The sequence below is a fragment of the Mesoplodon mirus genome (genome assembly GCF_964341445.2).
Source record: "Mesoplodon mirus genome assembly, chromosome: 7".
Classification (NCBI taxonomy): domain Eukaryota; kingdom Metazoa; phylum Chordata; class Mammalia; order Artiodactyla; family Ziphiidae; genus Mesoplodon; species Mesoplodon mirus.
The window spans coordinates 97257463-97274250 of record NC_138983.1 but is presented as its reverse complement, the minus strand read 5'-3'; the positions used below and the strand labels follow the sequence as shown (position 1 = coordinate 97274250).

At 46.7% G+C, this 16788-nt stretch overlaps 1 protein-coding gene and 1 pseudogene across 2 annotated transcripts in view; both read left to right on the top strand.

Moving 5' to 3' along the window:
- Positions 1 to 16788, top strand: part of LOC309808894 (centrosomal protein of 78 kDa-like) — a 981446-nt pseudogene that overhangs the window by 198486 nt on the left and 766172 nt on the right. The gene's annotated exons all lie outside the window — the stretch shown is intronic.
- LOC309807680 (interferon regulatory factor 6-like) overlaps positions 1 to 16788 on the top strand; it is a 445413-nt gene that overhangs the window by 55579 nt on the left and 373046 nt on the right. The window lies entirely within an intron of this gene.

Sequence of the window (16788 nt, the reverse complement as noted above, 5' to 3'; positions counted from 1 at the left end):
AGACAAGGGTTGCCCATAGTCCTACAGCTCATTGATGAAGTCGTCCATCAGCTTTCTCGCTAGGTGGCATTCAGATCGCAGATCACCAGTAAGGGCAAGCCACTAAGATGGCCCAGCAGCGCCTGGCAGTGGTGGCGGTGGGCAGCGGGGTAAAACCAAGTTCATGGGTGCAGGATGAGCCAGGCACAGGCGCCTGGAACCTCCAGCTCAGACCCCCCTGTGTCCACTCCCCGACAGGGAAGCGTGTGCCTCTGATGGGAAGCCTGCACCCCCTCATGACAGCCTCATGGCAGAGGGGTGGATGCTTTCCAAAGTTCTTGCCACCTGTGTGGGTGGTGGTTCGCAAGGCACCGTCAGACCATTCAGAAGCACCTTTCATGCTGAGCCGACAGGAGAAAGCCATTCCCCGGTGTCTTTGTAGCAATGCAGCTGGCCTAGGAAGCGATGTCCCAGAGTGCCTGAAGATGGGATGGTACGTGACAGCGAGCCACAGCACATCAGGCTCAGATCCTCCAATAACTGAAGGAGAGTAGTCGTCAGGAAACCTGCTCTCCTTGGACATTGCGAAGCAAGCTGACCCAGAGAGGGAGGGAAAGATAGGGAAATACGAGCACACAATACACAGATGCAAATTTCTCCAGAAAAGCCACTAGAGAGAACATGTATACACGTGCACCAGACACCTTTAAAACGTAGCCCTGGCAACAGGAGTTTCCTTGGGACCAACCCGCCTGATTGCCATGTGTCTGTCTCATCAGACCCCTGGAACTCTGCACTTTCCAGGAAGGCAGTTAGGTGGATGACATGCTGATACAAGCCGACCAGCTCCCAGATGCAACATGTGACAAAACGTTCTCAGCTTGCGGTGACACTGTTAAGGATTCAAGCCAACGCCAGAACTGAATGTTCTCACCTCAGATCAGTGGTTCTCAACCAGGATTGGGTTTGCCCCCCAGTGGACATTTGGCAAAGTCACAGTGGCTGGAGGGGGAGCTGCTGCTGGCATCTAGGAGAGCAGGGATTCTGCTAAACACCCACCAATGCATAGGACAGTCCCCACAGCAAAGAACTGTTCTACCCCACAGTCAATGGGGCCGAGTTTGAAAAATGCTGCCCTGAACAAAGGAAAATCCATTGTCTTGGGCAGTGAGGATTCCCATCAGAGAGCCTGGCCACCCGGTGTCAGTTCCATAAGAAAGAAGCAGGAAACAATCATTCTTGGAGACCAGTCTGAGTGTGGTACTTACCATTTTCCTTTAAAGAAACAGCCTTTTACAAAGACTGTTTTCCTATCCCTCCCCAGTCCAGAACTATAAATCAAATTCTCCATGGCATGATATAAACAGACTTCTCTTCCCTTTCTCCTTTGCTCTATCTCCAGTCCCAACTCTGTGCATTAAAACCTGGAATTTAATTGTAATATAAAAACTGTGGGAAAGAAAAGAGTCAGTAGTAGTTAGAAACTCAAATTGATTTGGAGAAATTTTAGATTATTTAAAAGCATACTTGGAACTAATGGAGGGTGAATAACCACAACAAAACCAACTAGAATACAATTTGGGAAGCAAAAGTTATGGCAAAATGCCTTCTGGGCTATAGGTCTTCCTTATCAGAAAAAAGAACCAATGTCAAACAATACAGCATGCATCTCAGAGATCACCTAGGCTCAATACTGTATAAAATTGGAGAGGTGCATGGGAACTTTAAATGCAAGAAAATGTCCTTAGTGTTTATCATCAAGATGACTTATTTCAGAAAACATCCTTGATGATATGTCCAGTCAAGAAAAATCATCAGCATCTACTTTAACAAAACACAAAAGAGAGAAAAATCATATAATAATGGGATAGCAAGCTTTTTCCTTCACTTTTTGGGTAAAACTTGACAAGCTGTGAATATATGTGTTGGTAAGAGAAATTGTGTGAATACTTGATATAAACAAGTGAATAAATGTACCTGCCTGGGCTTCCCTGGTGGCACAGTGGTTAAGAATCCGCCTGCCAATGAAGGGGTCATGGGTTCGAGCCCTGGTCTGGGAAGATCTCACATGCCGCGGAGCAACTAAGCCCATGTGCGACAACTACCGAGCCTGTGCTCTAGAGTCCGTGAGCCACAACTACTGAGCCCGCGTGCCACAACTACTGAAGCCCATGTGCCTAGAGCCCATGCTTTGCAACAAGAGAAGCCACTGCAATGAGAAGCCCGCGCACCACAACGAAGAGTAGCCCCCGCTCGCCGCAACTAGAGAAAGCCAGTGTGCAGCAAAAAAGACCCAACGCAGCCAAAAATAAAAATAAATGTACCTGCCTTATCTAAATGCTGCCTCTTTCAAAGCTGAACAACAACCACAAAAAAGATAAAAGCTGCATTTTTTTTTTGTTTCTGACAAATTAGTTGTCTGTTTTGAAAATCAGATTCAAAGTATGAGCCCACAAATTGACTTTTTGATTAGGAAAGGACACACCATTCTAGCAGTTGCCAATGATAAATTCATTTTAGCACCAAGTGGGTTCTTTTAAATCAGCACAAAAGCATGAGAGAGAAAGATTCAGGAATACACATCTCACAGGAGATGCTGTGAGCAGAAGAGAGCAATAATTTGAAAGGTAATGCTAAGTTTATTGAAAATATCCACTCAATGAATTAAAATGGCAAAGAGGAATTGGGACCAAAAATATCTAACTGCTATTTACGATAAAAGTTGATTTTGATGTTTATTTCCCGAGTCTAAAAAAAAAATTTAAGACCTAAGATTTTTCCATTGACCTGAAAGCAGTAAAAATTGTCCATTAACCTTCCCTCAGGCCAATAATAGAAAGGTCTCAAGGAGTAGAATAGGAGCCAGAAATAAGATTGAAGGGGAAACAGTAAGGAGATGCACATCAAATGACTAAATTCTAAGGGTAGGTTAAAAACAGACGATCTCATTGTCCTACATCATGGAAAGCCGAATTCTCAGATGTGTACATTTTTATATGTACTTCCTTTCACTGAAACATATAAGTAAGAGGAATATGATTTTATCTCTATGGATTTCTTCAAGTCAGGGTTTCTCAGCTTTGGCACTAATGATATTTGGTGCCGGAGAGCATTTATGTGAGGGGGGCCGTCCTGTGCACTGTAGGATGTTTAGCAGCATCCCTGGCCTCTACCTACTGGATACCAGTAGCTCCTCCCTGGTGTGACAATCCAACATGTCTCTAGACATTGTCAAAAGTCCTCTGGGAGGCAAAATATCCCTAACTGAGAGATACAGCTTTAAGTCTACTGGGGGAAAATGCAGTATGGAGAAGTAGACTAAAAGCAGTATCAGCAGGGTGGCAATTTTCATGTTTCTGAAAGGAAGGTGTTGGTAACTGCATTCAGTCACAGAACTGGAAGAATCCAATGACTAAACCATACTGTTCTATGTAATGAAAATGCTACAAAAGGGAGAGTTTTGAACAGGAATGGTGCTCGAGCTCATTTTGTCCAACTTCCTTGTACAGCGAAGGAAAACTGAGAGGCAGAGTTGTTTGTCTAAAGACCACACCAATGCAATACAAACATAGGTGGTTCCAAGTAAATACTGCGTAGTTTCCACCTGGAAAAACAAAAACATGGGAGCCAACCTGCATGAACCCCTGAGGTGGCATAGTACGAGCCTCAAACCACATAATGAGTTCAGTGGATTAAAACACATCTACACTGTTTACATCAAAGACTCCTAATGATATTTTTTAAAACTCACTGGTCACTTTGGCAGTTGCTTCTTTGAATAATGACACATAGGAGGAAAGAACCAATCTCTTATTCTGCCTTCCCTGAACCAACTGTATTTTATGATAAACAAATAAACAAATGGTTGATGAAGGATTCTAGCTAATAATTACCAAAGGAATAACAATCAGAAAAAAATCACAACTCTGTGACCCCACAAGAAATACGGATCCAGGGAATGATCCTCAAAGGATGCTAAACCTATTAGGTAAAAAGTTGATGGATGAGCTCCAGTGCCCATTTACAAATGAATGGATAAAACAAGGTATATACACACAAGGAAATATTATTCAGCCTTAAAAAGGAAGGAAATTCTGACACATGCTACAACATGGATGAACCTTGAGGATATTATGCTAAGTGAAAGAAGCCGGTCACTAAAAAGACAAATACCATATGATTCCACTTATATGAGGTCCCTAGCATAGCCAGATTCATAGAAGTAGAAAATAGATGGGTGGCTGCCAGGGGCTGGGGTAAGGGGAAAATGCAGAGTAGTTGTTTAAGGGGTACACAGTTTCGGTTTTACATGATGAAAAGTTTTTGGAGGTTGGTTAAGCAACAATGTGAATATCCTTAACGTTAGTGAACTGTATATTTTTAAATGGTTAAGATGGTAAATGTTATGTTATGTATATTTTACCATAATGAAAAATTAAAAATGTTAATTATTGGGGGAAAAAAAGCCGTTGGAGACGTTGTAATGGATGGCTCAGTCTGTTAGCATTGGACCTACCATTCAATCTCAATATCGTTAAAAACAGGATGACCAGACATTATGTGCTCACTGTGTGATGCAGGATGGATCACACAGTACCGCCTATGAAGGCGTCTGGACAACAAAAAGACTTTGATCTCCTCAGTCCTCTAGATCTAACTATTAGTTTACAGGAAACATGGGGAAAAGAGGAACAAGTTAACTGAAACCAAGAGGAAGTGATCAGCCAAATCCAGGATGTGAATATTCTCCAGGACACAAGACCCAGTTTCTCCAACAAATCAGTGGCTGGGGGATAAAAAAGGTCAGGGGCGGGGAGTTGCTGTTACAGAATTAAAGACATGTCAGAGACATAACAACCAAGTGTAATGTGTGGACATTGTCTGGATCCTGATTCTAACAAACCAACAGTAAAAAAGATATTTCTGAGAGAATCAAGGAAATGTGAGCATGGACTGAATATTAGATGATATTCAGGAATGATTATAAGTATTTTTAGCTGTGATCATGTCAAGGCGGGGATAATGTAAAGGAAAAAAAGTCCTTTCAGTTAGGATGTCTTTATGGGTGAAATGACACAACTTGCTTTAAATTAACCTAGAAAAAAACTCATAAAGGAAGAAAAAAGAATGAAAGAACACTGAGAAAATGTTGAAGCTGGATGATGAATACATGGAGTTAATCGCAGGCTTCTCTAGTTTTGTGTGTGTTTCCAAAATCCCATAATAAAAAACAATTTTTATGTAGGCAATCTCAAAGGAACATACAGACACACAACACAAACAGAGTGAGCTACAACCAAAGCGTAAGCAAATGAGGAAGCCATTTGCGTTTAATAAGTGCAGGAAACGGGAGATTAAGCCTTGGGCCTTGCAAAGTGAGCTAACCAAGTCTAAGATGCCTGTATTAAGCTGGCACCCTCAAAGATGCTCCACACCCTGGCAAGAGGAGGGCTTAAAATTTTTTTTTTCTGGTCTTTCAGAAAGCGGAGCCTATGAAAACCTGAAGTTTTCAATGTGGCTCTGGAGGGGAAAACTAATAATGGCCACAATACTGATGATGATGATGATCACCCTGAAGGTTTGTAACCACGTGGGTCTGGGGCTCAAGTTTACACTCCATGTATTCAGTGGGAAAACTCCAAGTTGAGGAAATAAATGTCAGTGTTCAGAGGTTATTAGCATCCCTGGCATCCAGCTGAAACAAACAAAAAAGACTTCCGAGAGCAAAGCAGCCAGGAATCAGACCCCTCAGGATTCCCACAGATTAAGTTCAATCAAGAAGGAGATCACAGTCAAATTACTAAACATCCAAGCAATAAGTCAGTATGAGCCAGAGTAAGCAGACACAACAAACAAGACATTGAGACCCGCCCCCCGCCACTCCCACCCAAAGACTTCAGATGTTGGAATTATCAGATAACAGATTCTAAAATCACTATGTATTCAATATTTTTTTTAAAGAAGGCTTTTAAAATGAGCAAGGAATGAGACTATCAAAATGGCCAGGCATTTGTCCTCAGGAGTTTGTGGGAGCACAGGAGAGCTATTTGACCCCTGTACATTTGCCTCTTCCATTCTGGTGGGAAAAACAGATTTCTTTACAGAATCAAATTATGCTGGCAATAAAAATTCAAGTGCTTCCAGGAGCCAGAGAGGAAATATGAGCAGTGCATTGGGCAGGCAGAACATAGGCTGTATCTAAAGAGGGAGCCTCTTCTCAACGCCAGCAGATTGTTGATCTATATACAAGAAGAGAGTCCAGGTATTGCCAGATATTCCCATTTTCCCAAAAAAAGGCATAAATCCAGATGTCAATGATCTGTACATGTTGGCTACTGTGGTAGACATCTGGTTTTTGTCACCTAATAACAATTCACCTCTCTTCTAAAATATTATGGTATTATGATCCCCCTTTGGGGACAACACCTTTCTCCTAGTCTCAGTCCAGTTTCTCAGAGATGGTGTTGATTCCACCTCTGGCTTCAGGGATGGGCACGTTGGCTCAAGCTCAGCCAATCAGAGCAGTCTCCTGGGCCACAATAATTGGCTCAGGAATGGGCTTGTGACCCATCCAGAGAAAATGAGAAGCAGTGAGGCCATTGGGGGAAGCTTAGGAAAAAGACTCTTATCCTTCCCTATGGAATTCAAAGCTGAGAAGATGTAAGGGCTGGAGCTTCGGCCGCCTTTTTGTGACCATTATACAGAGATTCTGTCTAAGGTTGGATCCACATGGTTCAAAGATACCCTGAGAGCTGGAGAGAGGCCAAGGCCTCATGAAATCATCTGAGCCTGAACCCAGAGGTTCCCTCTAGACTTTTCATTTTTGGTAACCAGTGAATTTGCATTCATGCTGAAGACAATTTGAATAGGTTTCTCTGTCACTCCACAGAAAGAGGCCTCTCCATTCAGCAACTAATTAAAAGTCTTTTAACACGCTGGGAAAGCTAGACAAACATATCTGAGGGCTAACCATGGACCTTCAGTCTGCGGTCTCAGCACCTGGCCACCCCTCTCCTTCTGTACTCCTGTCCCTAGCTTCTCTGATGACTCATCTTCTAGCCTCCATTCCCACTGCTCCTGCCCTGGACCATCCTCTTCTCTCCCTGCTCTGCCTCCGGAAATCCTACTCATCCTTCAGAACTCAAGTCAAATGGGTCCTTTTTTCTTAGCGCTTTCCTGACAACCCCACCCTAAGCCCTACCCGAGGCAGAAGAAGATACCTCTCCCTCCATCCCCAGGCCCCTCTGACCCCCCCGATGAACACTCAGCCCTTCTGCTGAGGATCCTAATTACGCAGCCACGTTCCTGTCTCCCCTGCTTCTTGACCGTGATCCAAATTCAGACGCAGATTAGAAGGGATGATATTTGAGGCTTAAGTTTCAAAAAACAATCAGTTCTTAGGAGAAGTCAGAAAACATGGTGAAAGATGAGGATTTGGGTCAGGGATTCGAAAGAAAAGAACAGTTGTTCCGGGGAAAAGAGAGGGTCTATGTGGAGTGCAGTGAGGAAGGAGGAACCACTGGACATATTTAGACCAAACGAAATGATTCAGAGGAAACCTGAGAAGAAATGTCTAGAGAGGCATGAGATTGATCTGACTGTAAAGGAATACAAAAAATGTGTGAAGGGAATGACCCAAAACAACAACGACAAAATGCCCAAAATAGATGCACTGTTCACATGAGAAAAGAATGCAGACAGCAGGAAGACGCTGAGCAACCTCCAGAAAACAAGAGAGAAGGTGACAAAGGATGAGGTTATTTCAAACCAGATAAACTGGGAGGCTTTCTATGGATTGAAAGGGGTTTTTCAAAAGCTAGGGCTCATGTTGGCTTGCCCCTGATGGAAACTCAGGGCACCGAGGCCTTCTGGAATTTTCTGTTCAACAGACAGACACAGGGAGGGTCCCAGGAGGCCAGGCAGTGGCTAGATGTACCAAAAGACCTACCATGGGTCAAAGGTCAAAACAAGCAAGGTCTCAGTTTATGAGCCACCCCAGGCAAGCACTGTCTCGCTTTTTACTTCTAAGGACCATGGGACCTTGTCCACAGTTCCCATGCCTCCTACCGTGGGACCAGTTTTTTCTTCATGTGATAAAATACCTAAGCCGGACAGTAGCCAATCACAGCGGCCTTTAACCTTTGTTGGGGACATACCTGGTTGAGGTTCTGAGCCCTCTTCCCAGAAAAATGCACACAGCCTCAGACACAACAAAGTTTCCTTCCCGTTTAAGCAGCTTATACCCGCCCTGGGGCCCATCTCTTGAACAATATTTCCTAAACTCATTCACTTAATCAAAAAAACATTTATTGAGTGCCAGCTCCCTGGTACCTGCCAGGTACTGCTGCCGGGTACTGCTCCGGTCACCAAGGATACAGGGATCCTCGCTTCATGGAGTGGACCTTCCAGTTTGTATCTGAGCCCTCAAATGATCAGAATGTCTGGCGAAGCGGCCCGGGAATTCAGTGATTCTGACATGGGGCTAGAATTAGGACCTGTCGTCCCAAAGAGCCCCAGCTCAAACACCCCTTCTGTAAGGAGAGAGGGGAGGAGTGTATTAAAATCATGTGCTCTAACTGGGAAGCTCATAGCCTGCTGAGGGAGTGTAGAGGGTACCTGCACTCTGGAAAAATGTTTGGCAGAATCTCGTAAAGCGGGACGTATGTGGGACCCAGAAATTCTACTCCTAGATATATACCCAAGAGATATGTGCACATGTGCATACCAAAAGGCATACACAACGGCCCCCAATTATCCCTGGTGTTCACACCTCTGTGTCCCCTCCCCTTGAGAATAGGCAGAACTGTACCTTATTTCTAATCAGTAGATGCTGCAAAGGTGATGGGCATGTCATTTCTGTGATTATGTTACAGAAGTTTGTAACTTCCATCTTGCCTGGAGACTCTCTCTATGGACTCTCACTGGCTTTGATGAAGCAAGCCACCTTATGGAGAGGCCCACATGGCAAGAAACAGTGCAGAATCTCTGGCTAACAGCCAGCAAGGTGGTGAGGCCCTCAGACTAACTAACAACCCTCAGGAAACTGTATCCTGCCAACCACCACATGAACTGGAAAGAGGATCCTTCCCCAGCTGACCCTCAGATGAGACCCCAGCCCTGGCCACCTCCCTCATTGCAGCCTGGGAGAGGGCCTGAGCAGAGAACCCAGCTAAGCAGTGCCCGGATTCCTGACCCGCACAAACTGTGACATAAGTGTGTGTTTTTTGGATCCGTTAAGTTTGCCATAATTTGTTCTGCAGGAATAGATAACAGAGTGTAATGCAATGCAGCAGTGAGAATGAATGAACCACAGCTACATCAGACAACGTGGTCGAACCTCACATAGTTGAGTGAAAGAAACCAGGCAGCAAATGGAATCTGTAAGATTCCATTTCCATGAAGTTCAAAACCAAGCAGAACTAATCTATGATTGGAAGTCAGACAAGCGGGAGGGGCTAACCAGAAGTGAGCACAAGGAGTCTTCTCGGAGGGGAGGGGCGGGTGGTGATGTTCTGCTTCTTGTTCTGGGTTCTGGTTAGGGTGGGTGCATACACTTTGTGAAAATTCTTCAAGCGTACACTTATCAGTTGTGTTCTTTTCGAGATGTAGATTATGTTTTGAAAACAAAAGTTTACAAAAAAGACAATATGCTGGAGTCCAACAGCTAGGGTTCGAATCTTGGACCTATCACTTACAAGATTTGTAACTGGGCAAGTTACTTGACTTTTCTGAGCCCGCCTCTGTAAAATGGGTTGGGCTAAGAATTAAATAAAACAGTGCATGGCATAGCGGCTGGTACCTAACAAGCCTCAATAAATATTAGCTAGTTTGGTTCACCTCATTCATAATGGTTCATTGTTAATCTCAAAAAAAAAGAAGTAGTGGAGGTTGATTTGCCTGGATGCCTGCAAGTCGAATTTATGGAGTTGTCCTGCAGGTGCCACCCCACAGAGACCAGCTGGATTCTCAGAATCCCTCTAGCAGCGATCAGGGGAGCTCAGCCTGCCTCTGACACCCACACCCAGAAAGGTCCCTGGGCAACAAGCAAGATGATATGCGAGTGTTCTGAGGTCAAGTTTGCTCTGGGTTGGGACTGAGACGATGCAAATCAAAGCTCTCCCCAGGATGGCTGTGATCGGGTTGAGATGGTGCTGTCCTCCCACATCATCAAGAAAGCAACAAAAACAAGCAAACAGACAGACAGCAACGCGGACATTCACAGAAGGAGTCTGTGGTATCGGGCACAGTTTACTACTTCACACATATTAACCCATGTGGTCTTTACAGTCAATGCTGTTATTACCTCCATTTTACAGGTGAGAGAAGTGAGGTACAGACAGAATAAAACAAACAAACAAACGAAACCAGGCCGATCAGAGGTGGGATCAGCACCCTTCATCTGCAGTTTTCAAACAGAACATACAGACTGACCTCCCTGGCAAAGCTTTTTTTCTGTGTTGTTGTTTTTTTTTAGAGAGAGTTGTTTTTTGTTTTTGTTTTAATTTTTTAAAATTAATTAATTAATTTATTTTTGGCTGTGTTGGGTCTTCGTTTCTGTGCGAGGGCTTTCTCCAGTTGTGGCAAGCGGGGGTCACTCTTCATCACGGTGCACAGGCCTCTCACTATCGCGGCCTCTCTTGTTGCAGAGCACAAGCTCCAGACGCGCAGGCTCAGTAGTTGTGGCTCACGGGCCTAGTTGCTCCGCGGCATGTGGGATCCTCCCAGACAAGGGCTCGAACCCACGTCCCCTGCATTGGCAGGCAGATTCTCAACCACTGCGCCACCAGGGAAGCCCCCTGGCAAAGCTCTGATTTGCAAGAGATGAATGTCCCAACCAGCCTTGTCTCTATCTGAGAAAACACCTGGGTGATTTCTCATTTACTGACAGGGGAAGGGGGTGAGCACGGCTGCAGAAGGCCTCAGTGACCAGCTGTGATTTTGTGGTTTGAATTTATTTTTGTGAACCTGTGTGTGTGTGTGTGTATAAAAACCTGCATTTCCTTAGCCCATAGCGTCAGGTTATGAATGGACTGTGGAGCCTCCAATGGCCCTTTGCTCTCCCATCTGACACCTACTCAACAGCTTAGCTACTTCCTGATCTTCGAGCGCTCTCTCTCTCTTTTACACTCCCTTTCTCCTGTTCCAGCTCTTTCCCTGGCTCTCTCTTACCCCTTAAAGGCTGGGCAAGCCCCCTACCTCTTCCAGGCAGGAGGCCAGCATTCATTTCTTGTTGGAATGCAGGGGACAACAAGCAGATCTGGGGAGGGGGCACAGTGGATGGGCTCTCCCAGTCAAGGACAGCCCAGGGAAGGTAACTGCGGCCCAATGAGATTTTATGGGGCAGAGGTCCTGCAGGAAAGAAGCCCAGTGGGTGGCAGGAGAGGTCCCTGGCAAGCCCCAGCTACCCCCTCCTGGCCTCAGCTCCCTCCCTCTCTTGCTGCAGGCACTGCCCAAACTTCAGGACAGCCAGAAGCCCAGATTGTTCAGGGCTGAGGGAAAGCAGGTGGTGAGCATGGGTGTCTCGTGGCTGTGACACCTGTCACCTGTGGTCCCCGGGGAAAATACCTTCCCATCACAGTCATCTAGATTCAAATCCTTTTCTGGCTGTGTCACCTTGGTCACATACCTCCATGTCTCTTGAGCCTTATTTTCCTGTTCAAGTGGGAGTGATGTGATAGAAATAATACCCATCACGACATTTTTGAGCATTTCTCTGCAGAGCTCCCTGTTCCAGGTGTTTCATACACACCTACTGCCCCAGGTTATGGTGAGGATTAAATGAGATGATCCACAGGAAGGACTGGGACAGTGCCCTGCGGGTGGAAAGCCCGGAGTTAACATCACTCGCTCCAGTATTAGGAGGACAGCTGGGAATGACAAAGCTGGGACATGGACCCAGGCCTTTCAGACACCAGCATCCTGATGTTGATTGAGATACAGTACAGCCTTGGTAGCCACCCAGAGCTCAATAAGATTGATTGATTACAGGCATCACCAAGGAGCCCATATAAGCTAGAAACCTCTTTTTTTTTTTTTGGCCATGCCGTGTGGCTTGCGGGATCTTAATTTCCCCACCAGGGATTGAACCCGGGCCATGGCAGTGAAAGCACCAAGTCCGAACCAGTGGACCGCCAGGGAATTCCCCAGGTGCAGTATTTTGATCACCCTATCATTGCAAAGTACAACTCTCACTCAGCCCAGGACATGCTATGATAAAGGCATGAGTTATTGGGGTATTTTAGTTTCTGTTTTTGAAATTTAAGTGGATGACATGGAACTGGGTTTTAAGACTTTCACACACCCTTTGAGATGACTGTGGCATCCTGTGGGGAGCGGCAGGATCCAATCAAGATTTGGCAATTTCTGCTCCAGTGAGCCTGAATGTCAGCTTTGTTCTCCGTTTAGTATTTCCTCATGGAGAGATGGACTAATGGCAACATATGCTCTCCCAAGCCTATCAGGGGGCCATGAGCGGCTCCGGCTCCAGGCTGGCCTGGATGGGCTCCATAGGGTCTGGCTGGCAGTGAGCAGGGTTGCGTTCTGTGCTCATGTTGATGAGACTGAAGACAAGCATGGAGATGGGGGTGGGGCTGGGGAGGGCCAAGGCTACAGAAGCCTAGGTCCTGGGGTAAGGACAGTTCAGCTCAGCAGCTCAAGAGTAGGAGGCAAGGCTGTGGGCGGGTGGCAAGGGCTGCCCCTGTTCATTCACTCATTCGTTCATTCAGGCACTGTTCTAGGTACTGGTGATACAGCAGTGAACAAAAGAGAAAAAAATCCCTGCCCTCATGGAGCTTAAGTTGGGGGCAGGGGGGAGTTGGGAGTGGGGAGACTGACAACAAATAAGAGAAGAAAACTAAATAAATAGCATGTTAGAGGAGTGGTAAGATGAAGGGAAGAGCAATAGAGTGAGGTGTTTGTTTTGTTATTCATGTTTTTGGGGGGGTGTTTTTTGTTTTGTTTTGTTTTTTTGGGTGGCATCATGGGGCTTGCAGGATCGACCAGGGATCGAACCGGGCAGTGAAAGCACTGAGTCCTAAACACTGGATCGCCAGGGAATTCCAAGACCCTTTTAAATAGGGTGATACTTGAGTAAAAATCTAAAGGAGCTGAAGGAGATCCCTGGGGGAAGTGCCTGGTAGGGAGAAGAAACAGTAACTGCAAAGGCCCTGAGGCAGAAATGTGCCTGGAGAGTTGAGCCTGACCCTCTCTGTTCCTCTGAAGTTACCACTCAGGGCCCCGGCCTCTGTGGTCACTCCTCATACATTCCTAAGGTCTTTCTGGTCGAATGGAACTAACCCAGGCAGAACCTTCCAGGCTGACTGAGGGCCTGGAAGAGATTTCTAGGGAAAAGTTCTGGGAGGGCTCTGCGATTCAACTGCAGGGTTGAAAAAGTCCTGAGGTTTTGCCAAGCTTTTAACAAATGCACAAGGAATTTGCAAGAATGCAACAAATTCATTCCTGGACCATGCTCCAGAGCTGCTTAATCATAATCTCTGAGGTCTGTGCCAGGGAATGTGCATTTCTAAGAGCCTCTAGGCATGTGGGAGCATCTTTACCATATATTCCATCCCATATCGATTTCCATGATTTTTCTCTCTTATATCTTCTTCTAATTGACTAGAGTGGAGTCTGCCATCTTTCATCTTTCTCAGATGAATATTTTGAGTTTGTCTTGGGGCACCTTGTCCGTCATTTCCTGGCAGGGAAATGAGGCATTCTGTAGGTAGTCAGCAGGGCTGTTCTGCTCCCAGACAGAAGGGGCTGATCTGAAAAGAGGTGACATGGGGTGAGGGGAGATAGTTGGCATTTGCATGTCTTCTCCACACGCTCCATCCCCCCAGCCCCGTGCCCATGGGGGGTGCGGGGGGATTTCTTAAGGATCTGATCCAGGTCAACACTGGGGCCACCGTCTGACCTTGTAGGGACTCAGGTGATGTTTGTAGAAGTAAAGAACACATGAATGAATAAACGCGAGTTTTGACAGGGAAGGACAGGAACAGTAAGGCTGTGGGCTTGTAAATACCCCTTCCCTAGCACGTGGGAGAATCTTCCATTCTTTCAGAAGTGTTCCCTCCACCGCACCCATCTCCCATCTCCACCCCCATCCCCAGAAGTGATGGTCCCCCAGCTTACTCTGTTTTCTCCTCCACAACAGAGAGAACTAGAGATTCGGGTGGGACGGGGGGGACTAACCTCCAGGCTTCTCGTGGTTCAGCTCCATTACCCTCCCACGCCTGACCACCCCCTCCTCAACGCACCGAGCCTAGAGCTAAGGTCAGTAGGAAGGATTCTCCAGTTTGCTCCTTCCCCGCTGTAAGACTTGGAGCTACTTCTGTGAACACTGAGCCTGTTTCCCCATCCTGGAAACGGGGCTGGGGACCTCTAGGGGGCAGGTCGGGGAGGGCTCGCAGCGCTGCAGCGGGCTGTAATTGGCCGGGTGCTGCCAGCGCACCTCCCCCTCATCCTCGGGCGCCGCGCACGCCACGCCCCTTCCCAGCTCGGCCGTCAGAATGGCGTTGCCGTGGCGACGTTCGTACAAAGGCCGGGCGGGCGCGCGGGCTGCGGGCTGTCGCCTGGAGACTCCGCGGGAGGGCGGCAGGGCGGAGGTCAGGGCTTCTTGGCAGAGGACGAGGTGTGGGCTTCTTCCTCAGGCCAGGTGAGAGCGGCGCGCGAGGAGGCGGCGGGCGGAAACCTGGGCCGGAGGAGGCCAGCCCTGCGAGGTCAAGGGTGTTGGGATAGGCAGGGGACCCGGCGCCAGCCGAGTCCGAACTCTCTGATCCAGGCTCGGGTCGCCAGGAGCACCCCAGAAAAAGTGCCCCAACACCAGCCGTTCCTTCCTAAGTGCAGCCCCTACCTCGCCCCCCAAGGGAGGCGGCACGGGAGCTTTAAGCCTCTCCTGGGCACCAGCTCTTGGATGTCCTGTGGGTATAGCTGGGATTAAGAGAGGAACCCCTGTTTCCCCTGATTTATGGACAACACCCACCCAATGGTCAGAGACACACACACACACACACCCGCCCCTTACCTGAACTCCCCTTCTTTAAGGAACTTTGAGGCCACTGTAAACCTCAAAAGAAAGTTTGCTCCTATAGCCCAATTCTGAGCCATCCAAAGTGGTCGGGGGAACGCAGATGACTGAAGCCCTTTTTGCCCTTTCCTGTGGCTGGTGCTCCATGGCGCTGAGTAAGAACGAATTCACAGAGCTCCACACATTCAAATTACTTTGACAGTGTTTTCACGCAAGGAAGTGATGCACAGGGCAAAATGAAGGTGGAGAAATATTGTCCAATCCAAAAGCTAAAGAGATAGAATTTAGGTTTTCCAAGGAGTCATCTAAGCTAGATACTGACAGGAAAAATGAAAGGTAGTTACTATCAAAGCTTCCTAGCCAGCTGGCTGTACTGACTTGCTTTGAGGTGTCCTTTGTATTTTCATTCACTCAGCAAGTGTTTCCCAAGCACCTACTATGTGTCAGGTTCTGCCCCCCCGCCACCCCCTGCCCTGGAGAAGGGGTAATGCACAGAACTGGCAGGAACTGCAAAGGGTCTGACATTTGACCCTGTTTGAAAGTTAGTAAGTTAGCCTGCCCAGCTTATAGTTCCTGGCAGAAGACAAGAGACTCCTGGGCCAGAAACAAAGAACTCGATGACTCACAGCACAGCTGACATAACAGGCAGCAGATCTGCATATGCACATTGGTTCCTGTTACCCTGAAAGTCCCTCGGGGTGGTGCAGAGCAGCCAGTGTGGATGCTGTGCGCACAGTGGGTCTGTGTCCCAGGTAAGGAACTCCAAACTCAGGAAACTGCAATCTTTGAAAGGGGCTGCTAGCAAACCTGCCCAACTTTTGCCCCAGAAGGAGCCGTTATCTTTATTAGAAACATTACCTCTATCCTCCCAGGCTGTTTGCCATACAAGCATCCTCGGAAAGTGAGTGCAGGACAAAATCTTTCAATGCCTTTGCTCTGAAGATGGGTACAAACACAAAATACCCATGAAGAATCGCTTCTGAACAAAATGAACACAGTCCTGGTTTTCCAGGAACATATATGTTAGTGAAAGAGAAACCAACAGCAAGCATAACTAATGAAAGGAACAAGAACATGTCAGAGAATGATAAGTACAAGGAAGGAAACACAGCAGGGGAAAACTAGCAGGGGAATAACATGACTGAGGGTGCCTTTAGCCAGAGTGGTCAGTTAGGTGGTTGCCCCGAGGGGGGACGTCTGAGCAGAGAGAAGACCCCAGCCTTGGGGACGTCTGGGGTGAGAGCTAAAAAACAAATATGCACATGATCCAAGTTTAAGTTTTCGATTAGTGGCGTTTCCTGTGGTTTTCCTGCAGAAGAGACATTTCTTGGAAGTTTCCATTTTAGCTTAATTAGACTTGAATGTGTTGCGTGCTAACATGGTCCTCTGCAATTGAAGATTAATAACTGAAGGCAGCAGAGCATGGTTCTTTGGGAAGAGGAAATGTCTTTTCCCCTGTATACATGACAGCGAACTTAATCAAATGTATTTCTCATTATCTGAAAGCATCAATATTTGTGGGACATCCACAGGCCTCAAAGTTTACAAATATAAACTATCCTGCTTATTTTTATTTCTCTTACCCCCAGGTAGGGTCTCGTCTTCCTTTCAGAGGATAGAATGCTGGTTTCAAGGACTTTCTTTTACTACATGTCCCAAGTGTCAGCAGACAGTGCAAATCCCCCACCCCTACTCTGCCCCATCAGCAGCAATGGAGGTTTGTACACTGGTTACATGCAAAGGCTCAGAGTTGTCACACACTTACTATTGTGTGACCTTAA